An 11,668-nucleotide genomic window follows, 5' to 3' on the forward strand; every position below is an offset into this window, starting at 1 on the left:
TTCCTGTAGCCATTGTCCTCATGGGCCTTGCTGGGCGCTTGGGCGGGCACCCGGCCTCTCCCCATTGGATTCCCACAGCCGTCCTCTGCCTGCAACACCTCATCCCCTCTGTGGGGCTGACTGTGGAGCGGCCCTTATAAAATGGGCTCTACCCTTGCCCCCCTCTGGCTTAGTGATCTGCAGAGACTGATGTTTTCAGGGTCAAGTGCCAACACATTGGAGGGAGTCTGACCAGTCTGTTCTCTAGCCACGTTTGCACAGCCACCTTCTCTCCGTGCAAAGTGATCCCTTCCTTTTCCAAAGGCTCCACGCCCTCTTTGTTCATGCCTTTGCACATGCTGTTCCATCTTTCCCGAGTACCTCTCCTTCCTCTGTTCACCTCGTCAAATCCAGGGGGCCAAGTGCAGCGAAGAGGTCAGACTTTGCATCTGGCTTTACAAGCTGAATTAATTTCCTTCTTGCTTAAGGTTAGATGTCCCTGGTTCTTTCATCTGAAAAATGACTTAGTGATACCTGTTCTGTAGGTTTCCTGTGGAAATTAGATAGTGTAAAAAAAGCACGTGGGGCTTAGCAGTACATAAGTCATAAGCGTTTCGATTTTCCATCATGTTGCTGTTAATCATAATATTAGCATCAACATGGATTTTATTGATCACCTGCTGACGAATCACTTTTATCGAATGCATTTTAGGACATCCCACGACAGGGCTAGCTTTGCCTCTTTGTACTCATCCTATGACATCAACACCCCTCGCTGCGTCCGTGATCACGATACTGTATTAGAAGAAAGAAGGGGTGGAGGGATCCGGTTGTAATAGCAGCTTATTTCATTTACGGTATAGTTTATTTTGCTATTCTTTTTTTTTTTTTGGTTCTATTTATTTATTTATTATTAATTTTTTAATTTTTTTTACATCATTATTCATTTTTTTCTCATTCCCGTTCCCTTGTAAATAAACCTTTTGTTAACCTTTTTTTTTTTTTATAAATTTTATTGTTATATTCCCCATACAATTGCAGCCCCCCCATTCTGACCCCAATCCCTCCCCTCCCGCCCCCGCCCCCCTAAAAGTGTCTCTGGTTCATAGTTTTTTGTTGATTTTGATTTTCACTTTCTTATATTCATTTTCCTGGTCCCTTATTTAAGTTTTCTAGATTCCTGCTCTGAGTGAGACCATCCGGTATTTTTCTTTTTCTTTTTGGCTTATTTCGCTGAGCATGATCCCTTCCAGCGCCATCCATGTTGCTGCAAATTGCATGTGTTTATCTTTTTTGAATGCTGAGTAATATTCCATGGTATATATGTACCACATCTTCTTGATCCAGTCATCTATTTTTGGGCATTTGGGTTGTTTCCAAAGCTTAGCTATTGTAAACAGTGCTGCTATAAACATAGGGGTGCAGGTGCTCTTTGGAATTGATGTTTCTGTGTCCTTTGGGTAAATACCTAGGAGTGGAATTGCTGGATCATATGGAAGCTCTATGTTTAGTAGGTCCAGAAATCTCCACACAGCTCTCCATAGTGGTTGGACCAGTTTGCACTCCCACAAACAGTGCAGAAGAGTTCCTTTTTCTCCACACCCTCGCCAACATTTGTTGTTGCTATTTTTTTAATATGTGCCATTCTCACTGGTGTAAGATGGCATCTCATGGTAGTTTTGATTTGCATTTCCCTGATTACAAGTGATGTTGAACATTTTTTCATATGTCTGTTGGCCATTTGCATTTCCTCTTCAGAGAAGTTTCTTTTTAGGTCTTCTGCCCATTTTTTGACTGGATTATTTTCTTTGTTGTTGCTGAGTCTCATCAGCTCTTTGCAGATTTTTGTGATCAGTCCTTTATCATTAGTGTTGGGTGCAAAAATGTTCTCCCAGTTGGTGGGGTTTCTCTTTGTTTTTGTTATTGTCTCTTTTGCTGTGCAGAAGCTCTTTAATTTGATGTAGTCCCAGCTGTTTATCTTTGTCTTCACTATCACTGCTTTGGGTGATGTGTCTGTAAAGATGTCTTTGATGTGCAAATCCCGTAGTGTTTCGCCTATATTTCCTTCTATGTATTTTATGGTTTCAGGTCTTATGTCTAGTTCTTTAATTCATTTTGAGTTGATTTTTGTGTATGGTGTGAGGTAGTGGTCAAGCTTCATTCTTTTGCATGTAGCGACCCAGTTTTCCCAGCACCATTTATTGAACAAACTTTCTTTGCTCCAATGCATATTCTTTGCTCCTTTGTCAAAGATTAGTTGACCATAAATCTGTGGGTTTATTTCTGGATTTTCTATTCGATTCCATTGGTCTGTATGTCTGTTCTTGTTCCAATACCATGCAGTTTTGATGATTATGGCTTTGTAGTATAGTTTGAAGTCCGGGAGTGTGATGCCTCCATTCCCTTCTTTTTTTTTCAGGAGAGCTTTGGCTATTCGGGATTTTTTGTGATTCCATATGAATTTCATCAATAATTGTTCTATTTCTTTGAAGAATGACATTGAAATTTTGATTGGAATAGCATTGAATCTGTATATTGCTTTTGGAAGGATGGCCATTTTAATAATGTTTATTCTTCCAATCCATGAGCAGGGGATGTCTCTCCATTTCTTTGTGTCTTCTTCTATTTCTTTTAACAGTGTTTTATAGTTTTCTTTGTATAGGTCCTTTACCTCTTTTGTTAGATTTATTCCCAAATATTTGATTTTTTTTGTTTCAATAACAAAAGGGATGGTTTTTTTGATTTCTTCTTCTTCAGATTTATTGTTTGTGTATAGGAAGGCTACTGACTTTTGCGTGTTGATTTTGTATCCTGCCACTTTACTGAACTGATTGATGAGTTGAATTAGCTTTTCTGTGGAGTTTTTGGGGTTCTCTATGTATAATATCATATCGTCTGCAAATAGTGATAGTTTGACTTCTTCTTTTCCTATTTGGATTCCTTGGATGTCTTTCTCTTGTCTTATTGCCCTGGCTAGGACTTCCAGTATTATATTGAAAAGCAGTGGTGAGAGTGGACATCCTTGTCTTGTTCCAGATCTTAATGGAATTGCTTTCAGCTTTTCACCATTGAGAATGATACTGGCTGTTGGCTTGTCATAGATGGCCTTTATGATGTTGAGGTATGTTCCTTGTATCCCAAGAATTTCGAGGGCTTTTATCATGAATGGGTGTTGCACTTTGTCGAAAGCTTTCTCAGCATCTATTGATATTATCATATGGTTTTTATATTTCTTTTTGTTGATGTGTTGGATAACGTTGATTGATTTTCGGATGTTAAACCATCCTTGTGTCCCTGGAATGAATCCTACTTGGTCGTGGTGAATTATCTTATGGATACATTGTTGGATTCTGATAGCTAAAATTTTATTGAGGATTTTTGCATCAGTGTTCATTAAGGAGATTGGCCTGTAGTTTTCCTTTTTTGTGTTGTCCTTGTTCGGTTTTGGTATTAGTGTAATGTTGGCTTCATAAAACGTGTTTGGTATTGTCCCTTCCTTCTCAATTTTTTGGAAGAGTTTGTGAAGGATAGGCACTAATTCGTCTCTGAATGTTTGGTAGAATTCATTTGTAAATCCATCAGGTCCTGGGCTTTTGTTTTTGGGGAGGTTTTTTATTACCATTTCAATTTCGCTAATTGTAATTGGTCTGTTTAGGTGTTCTATTTCTTCTTTATCTAGCTTTGGGTGATTGTAGAGTTGTAGAAATTTGTCCATCTCCTCTAGATTGTTAAACTTGTTTCCATATAACTGTTCATAGTAGCTACTGATTATTCTTTTGATTTCTGCTGTGTCCGTTGTGATTTCTCCTCTTTCATTGATGATCCTGTTTATTTGTGCTTTCTCCCTTTTTTCCTTTGTGAGCCTGGCTAGGGGTTTGTCTATTTTATTGATTTTTTCAAAAAACCAGCTCTTGGTTTCATTGATCTTTTGGATTGTTTTTTTAGTTTCCATTTCATTTATTTCTGCTTTGGTTTTTATTATTTCTTTTCTTCTACTGGTTTTGGGGTTTTTTTGTTGTTCTTTTTCTAGATCTTTGAGCTTCAAGATTAGGTTGTTTCTTTGCGTTCTTTCTTATTTCTTGATGTGAGCTTCTATTGCTATATATTTTCCTCTTATTACTGCTTTTGCTGCATCCCATACATTTAGGATATTGGTGTCCTCCTTGTCGTTCAATTCAAAAAAAATTTTAATTTCTTCTTTGATCTCCTCATTAGTCCAATGGTCTTCCAGTAGTGTGGTTTTTAATCTCCATGAGGTAGGAAAGTTCCTTGCCTTCTTTTTATGGTTTATTTCTAGTTTGATGCCTTCATGGTCAGAAAAGATGGTTGATATGATTTCAATCTTGGTGTATCTGTTGATGTTTGTCTTGTGCCCCAGTATGTGATCGATCCTGGAGAATGATCCGTGTGCGCTTGAGAAAAATGTGTACTCCATTTTTTTGGGGTTTAGTGTTCTATAGATGTCTGTTAAGCCCAATTGCTCTAGGTCCTTATTTAGAGCTTTGGTTTCTTTACTTATTTTTTGTCTTGTTGATCTATCCATTGTTGATAGTGGTGTGTTGAAGTCTCCCACTTCGTATGTGTTTTCTCTGATGTCTGTTTTCAGAGAGGACAACAGTTGTCTGATATATTTTGGTGCTCCTTCGTTTGGTGAGTATATGTTAATGAGTGTTATTTCTTCTTGAAATATTGTCCCCTTGATCATAATGTAGTGACCATTGGGGTCTCTTTTTATCTTTTTGAGTTTGAAATCTGTTTTATCTGATATAAGTATAGCTGTTCCTGCTTTCTTTTTTGGTCCATTTGCTTGTAGGATTGTTTTCCATCCTTTAACTTTGAGCCTATTTTTATCTTTTGTAGCTAAATGTGTTTCCTGGAGACAGCAAAAGGTTGGGTTTTGTTTCTTAATCCAGGCTGCAACTCTGTGTCTTTTTATTGAAGAGTTTAGTCCATTTACATTTAGAGTTAATATTGATATGTTAACATCTGTATTTGACATTGTGTTTGTCTTTCCTTTGATTTTATTTATTTATTCTTTTAATAACTTTTTTTTTTTGGCCTTCTTTCATTGTTATTCGTCCCTCTGAGGTTCTGGCTTTAGGACTTCTTGTAGTATTTTTTGGAGTGGGGGTTTAGTTGCAATGAAATTCCGGAGTTTCTGTTTGTCTGGGAAGGTCCATATTCTTTCTTCAAAGAGGAAGGAGAGCTTTGCGGGATAGAGTATTCTTGGTTGGCATCTGTTTTCTTGGAGTCTGTTGACTATGTCCCTCCACTCTCTCCTTGCCCGTAGTGTTTCTTCGGAGAAGTCTGATGTCAGCCTGATTGGTTTTCCTTTGAATGTTATCTGTTTCTTCCCTCTTGCCAGCTTCATTATTTTTTCCTTGTCCTGGATTCTTGGGAGCTTTACTATTATGTGTCTTGCTGTATTTTTCCTTTCGTCGTGGAAGTTTGGTGTTCTTCTTGCTTCTTGTATATCAATTTTTACCTCCTTCTTCACGTTTGGGAAGTTCTCTTCAATTATCTCTTTGAATATTTTCTCTGTTCCTACATCTCTCTCCTCTCCTTCTGGTATTCCTACAACTCTTATATTTCCTTTCCTCATGGAGTCAGATAGTTCCCGAAGTCTTTCCTCGTTCTTTTTCCTTCGTACTTCTCTTTCCTTTTCTGTTTTGGTTCTTTTTATTTCTGTGTCTTCAAGATTACTTATTCGTTCTTCCATTTCATCTATTCTGCTTTCATTGCTTTTCCCAGAATTCTTTAGTTCTTCCACTAATTCTTTGATCTCCTGCATTTCTTTTACTTCCCTCTTTAGGGATTCAATTTCATTCTTCTGATCGTTGATTATTTTTCCCTTATCATTGTTTTCCTTTATGACTTCTGTCAGTTTTTTAATCACGGCAATTTTAAATTCTCTTTCTGGAAGGCTCAGAAATTCTTCCAAGTTATTGTCGTTGCAATCTGGGGGCTGGTTTTCTTTTTGTGGTGTGCTTTTTCTCTGGAGAGTTGCTAGGTTGCGTGTGGTTCTTCTCCTCCCTACTGTCTGTTTTCTAATTTGCCGTATGCGTTGGGACACTGTGTTGTTGGGACTGGCCGGCATCTTGGGTGGGCTTCTCTGCTCCCCTCTGGTTCCTCCAGGAGTCATCTGTCAGTTTCAAGCAGTCTTTACTGGAGAAAGGTCCCTGTTCTAAAATGCCGATGTGGGAACACACTCCCCTGTGCGCCTGGTCTGCCCCGGCGGTGGGTTCCTGCTCCCCCTCTGGGCTTGGACTGCAGGCCAGAGGGGGTCTGGCGTGGGCGAACTTCCCTCGCTCACCTCTGGCTCCTGAGGAAGCCTTCTGCAGGTAGTCTTTACTGAAGAAATGTCCCTGTTCTAAAATGGTGATGTGGGACACACTCCCTGCGCGTCTGGTCTCAGGCACACTCTTCTGCGCGCCTGGTCTGCCCCGGCTGTGGGTGCTTGCTCTCCCTGTGGGCTCGGACTACTTGTTTGGAAGGGGCCCAGTGTGGGCTAACTCCCCAGCTGGCCACTAGCTCCTTCAGGAGCCTGTGCTGGCTTCAAGTTGCTAGGTGGCGCCAGAGATCTCTCCTAGAGCCCTTGGGGAGCTGATTTTCCACCCCGTGGGACAGGGAGCAGAGCGGGGATGGTAGGGTACACCTCAACGGCTTTGGGGTGCTGTGTCTGCCTTGTGCCCCACCGTCGTGGGGAACCCACGCCCCTAATTTCGTGCCCCGGGTCTCAGTTCCAAAGCCCTCAGTTCCAGGACGTGGGCTGTAGCCCAGATCAGTGGCGCAGGAATGGCGCCTTTTGAATCCAGCTCCCCTGCCTGGGCGCCTTGTTCCTGCTCACTCAGGGAGGGCCTCCGCCGTCTCCCCGCAAGCCTAGGTCGCAGGCGCGGGGACCTGGGCAGCTGCGATCCGATCTGATCTGATCCGGATCAGTGTGTTGCTTTCCGCGCAAGCTTACTGGGCGGCCGGGGCTGTGTGCTGGTGCTGGTCTCCTCCTGGGGGGCGGGGCTCTCTTTAATGGCGCCTGGAGCTCACCTCCGCGGCGGATCCTGCAGGGTTCGCCTCAGCTCCCGTTCACGGGGTGTGGTGGCTGAAACAGTTCCTTTCCTCTCACAGTCCCACTTGCTGCGTCCGTTTTTCTTGTTGACCGTTTTGGTTTGTTGTTTCCCTCCTCTCTGCTGGTCGGAGAGTGCCGCCTCTGTGGGCGGGGGAGGGGAGCAGGGTTCTGCGCTTCCCTCCCTTCTAGTCCTCTTTTATGGCCACTTTCTTCTTCGGGTAGTTTGCTGGAGTCGTCCGTTTATCTTCCGTGTCCCAGTTCTCACTGGGACCTGCCGCTTTTCCTCCCTATTAACTTTTTTTAATGGGAGATCTTACTTGCAGCGTCTCCTTGCCGCCATGTTATTTTGCTATTCTTTATCCCAGTAAAGACTTAATAGATTTTTTAAAAAAGATTTATTTATTTTTTTTATTTATACAAGCACTGGGTACAGTCAGAAGCGCGGGAGGGTGAGAGAATTCACCAGAGCCAGAGCGGGGAGCAGAGCAGGCAGAAGGACCGAAGGACACTGCTGAGGGGAGCAGCGGGCGGCAGGAGAGGTCTGCGCGCCATGCGGGACCCTCCTCCGGTGGCCGGGGAGCAGCCGGGGATCGAACTGGCGCCGCAGAGGCCGCGGGCAGCTTTGCAACCCAGCGCTCAACCGCTGCGCCACCGGGTAGGCCAAGACTTAATATGATTTTATATTAACACTATCCACTGTCTACTCTCCCTCATCACCACAGGCATCTGGAAGCTTCTACAGTGCTACACTAGAATGTTAGAGTCACTTTAGATGGTAGACATTGTTCTCCCAATTTGCATTTTGATTTTGTGCTTACTATTTTCTCTTAACCAATTTCTCACTCGTGTAAGGCTCTCTCTCTGAAAATCATGGCTCTTCTCCTTTGTGGCCCGTCCCCTCAGGTCATTTTATCCGTTGGTCCCAGGACAATCTTTCTGACTCATGGACTTGAGATGTCATTCAATATGTCCGTGGTCTTCAAGGGCTCCCAAAACCTACGGGATGAAAGTCAAACCAACCCGGTGATTCGGCCCCTCTGGCCACGTGTCCCACCCAGCCTGCTGCATGGTCTCTGCCTCCCCCGCTGCCTTGGTGGGTGTCCTCCATGCACAGGCTGCGTGCTCAGATGTTGCAGGCGACACTCTGCAGACACGCCAGGTCATCAGCAGCTCATGAAGTAAAAGATGAGACAAAAACTGAATCAAACAAACATGATCCAAAGATGAAATGAGAATATTTATCTGCTTGCGTGAGTGGCTGGAAGACTTGGAGCCTCCTAAGTGAAATGGGTGCACATGGGACTGAGGGCGGCTCCTGAGTTGTTCTCTCAGTAGATCCATGTGATAGAAGGGGTCGCAGTCAGTCCAGACGTAGAATAAACTCAGACCTAGAATGTCATTGATCAGAAGAGATGCAGGGGGTGTAGGCCTTGGGTAGCAGCAGGGTAGGGCGTGGCATCCACAAGTGACATAATTTGGCAAGAATCTGTAGGAGTATCTAGGAGGGAGAGGGGGTGTGATGCCGGTGCAGTTTCCAGTCTGGCTTGAAGATATTCCCAACATCCAAAAAAAAAAAAAAATGAATAAAAAAAAGGAAACTCAAGAGGAGATTTCAGAAAGAGCTTGACTTGGAGGAGCGTGGAAGTGGGGTCTTCCGAGGAAGATGTCTGGTGGTTGTGTGGGGGAGTGGGGTGACGTGGGTGTCACAGAAGGCCTGGGCCGGCCGTCGCTGGGAGTGACAGTACTTCAGTAGAGAGAACAGAAAGAGGATCCTTTTCTCCCTGCCTCCCGGCCTCCCCCTTGGCCCTGCAGCCCCAGACTCACCTCCTGCGCCCCAGGCCCCTCCAGGACCTGCCATCCCCAACCGTTTTTCTCTCCACCCAACCTTGGCTTCCTCATCTTGACCAAGTTCACCTCGTATCTCTTGAGTTCTCCAGAACTGAAGTTTCTTTCACCTCAGCTGCATATCCAGCATTTAACGAGATGCCCCAGGTTTCAGAAGTGGCTCCCGCCTCCCTCAGGAGCTGTCTTTAGGATCTTTCCCCGCGCTGACCTTTCCCTCCTCCGAATGCTTGAAGTGCATCCCGCGACATGCCTGACATTTAGCGCAGTGAGTCCTGCTGTTTATTTATCTGGTTAGGCTCTGGCATCTCCCCCTTTAGACAGTGGCTCCGGGAGCACAGACACTGCTGTCCCCTGGGTTGAGACTACACCCCGCTCAGAGCCGGCGCTGTTTTAAAGGCCACGTGACTGATATTTCCTCGTCTTCCCCTTTTACCCTCAACATGCAACTCTTGCTACTCTTGATATCTGTTGGCCCCAATTTTTCCATCTGAGGTTTCTAGCTTGATGACTCAATCGTGGAGATAAAAACATGGCTTGTTATGACTCACAAATTATAGAGACAATTTGAATAGACACTTCTGCTCACCTTGTCATTCAAAAGTACCTTCTACCTTCTAAATACACGATGATGCTTTATATAAGCGCCGCAGTGAAGGATGAGGTGATAATTAATACGTCAGTAATTAATCATTCTGCTCAGCCCTTGGTGGGTCATTTGGTGTAGTTGCTGATGTTGAGATCATTTTCTCTTCATTACAGTGACAATCCTTTAAGAGGAATCTGAGCAAATGTAAAGGTTTCCATGGATTTGGGACAGTGGAGTCAGAAACCCCAGGGCTCAGAAGGCAGCATATCACTGTCTACCACAGGGTAACTGGTTTCTTTTCAAGAGCCAGCTGCGCAGAACTGGTAGAACTCTTGAGAAAAGGGGTGGAAGGTGGAGTCTGGGATCAGCAGCAAAGTATCTCCATGGCAGGGAAATGGACTGTTAGGGCATCCGTTACCTTCTTGGGCCACGTCTTACTCTAAGATGGAGAAACTGGATTCTGGAAGAGGGAAGCTTTCAATGACTCAACATATATGGAGACCTACTATGTGCTGGGCAATTTACATCTAACACCAGCTTCCAGGTGTCTGCACTGCCTGTTGAGAAGAGGGAGCGTGGCTTCAAAGGCCTTGGTGCTGGGCTCCTTCTTCCTGGAATGTTCTCACCTGAGATTTCAGATTCACTCTCTGATTTCAACCAGGTCTCTGCTCCATTCTTCTGGAAGGCTCTTCCCTTGCCATCTCTACAAATCACTCACTGCTCTCTTACTATATTATTTTAGTTTTATTCACATGTTTTTAATTTCTTCAAAGAACTCTGGAGAGGAGGAAGTGCAAGGTAACTGTGGACTTTAGTTTTCTCCCCTTATCAATCATTGTCTGACTTTTGTGTATGTATACTCTCTCATTTTCCCGCTAGAAATAAGTTTTGTAAGCTCCCTGAGGTCAGTTATGATAGTTTTATATATTACACATTTCCATATCTAGAGCTGTGTCTAAAATAATAGATCTGCTCTCTATCTATACGCACATACGTACACCCACTCCTGCAGGTGGGGAGGGCATGGTGAATGTGAAAGGCATTTTGGAGACTATTATTATCACTAGATAAAACCAGCCCTCTCCCAACCCACTGACTAATCATTCATAACACCATTTGCTGAGTGCACACTCTGTTCATATGTGAGATTGCGCTAATGACTAGTTGCATAAAGAATTAACATGGACACATAGCACTTGACTTATAATTTAATTTGTTTGTTAGATCATATTATAAATGACAACAGGTCTGGGTTACATTCTCAGAGAGTTTCTGCTTGACCATACTGCATAGATTGACTTTCAAACCCTGCATTTCAACTTTTCAATTACATGTGCCAAATCACAGCCTTGCAATTAGATGTCTGAGTTTATTTGTAACTGTTCAGATTGTCCTCAGAGGGGGAGCTAAGGCAGCCATTGGTTGGGTGTTCACTGTGCCTCTATCAGTTCAACAGAATCACAGTTCTGTGAAGCAGCACTTAAGAGCCCAGGCTACTGTCAGAAGATCAAGGTTTATGCAATGAGAGTTCACCTCGCACTGGTTGGAGTGACTACTGTGAAAATATCAGTAACTAATAAGTGTTGGTAAATTGGTACAGCCATTATGGAAAACAGTGTGAAGAATCTTCAAAACATTAAAATAGAACTTCCATATAATCCAGTAATCCCATTTCTGGGCATTTATCCAAAGAATATGTAACACTAATTAAGAAACTTATATGCAGCCATATGTTCACTGACGCACTAGTCACAACAGTCAAGTTATGGAAACAACCCCAAAACTTGACAATGGATGAGGCATTAAAGGAGATGTGGTCTGTGCACAATGGAATACTACACAACTATAAAAATGATGAAACCTGGGCCTCCCCGGTGGTGCAGCAGGTTGAATGCTGTGCTGTGAAGCTGTCTGCAGCCTCTGCAGCGCGGGTTCGATTCCCGGCTGGCCAGGGAGATACCCACATGGCGCAGCAGACCTCTCCTGTCTCACCCGCTGCTCCCCTCAGCAGTGTCTTCTGTCCATCTGCCTGTTCTGCTCCCCGCTCTGTCTCTTGTGAATCCTCTCACCCTCCCACGCCTCTGACTGGACCCCAGTTCTTGTATAAATCAATCAATAAATAAAAACTTAAAAATAATTAAAATAAAAGGATGAAACCTTAACCTTGCTATTTGCCAGTAGAACTTGAGGGGATC

The sequence above is a fragment of the Talpa europaea genome (genome assembly GCF_964194135.1).
Source record: "Talpa europaea genome assembly, chromosome: 11".
In the NCBI taxonomy this organism is placed as follows: Eukaryota; Metazoa; Chordata; class Mammalia; order Eulipotyphla; family Talpidae; genus Talpa; species Talpa europaea.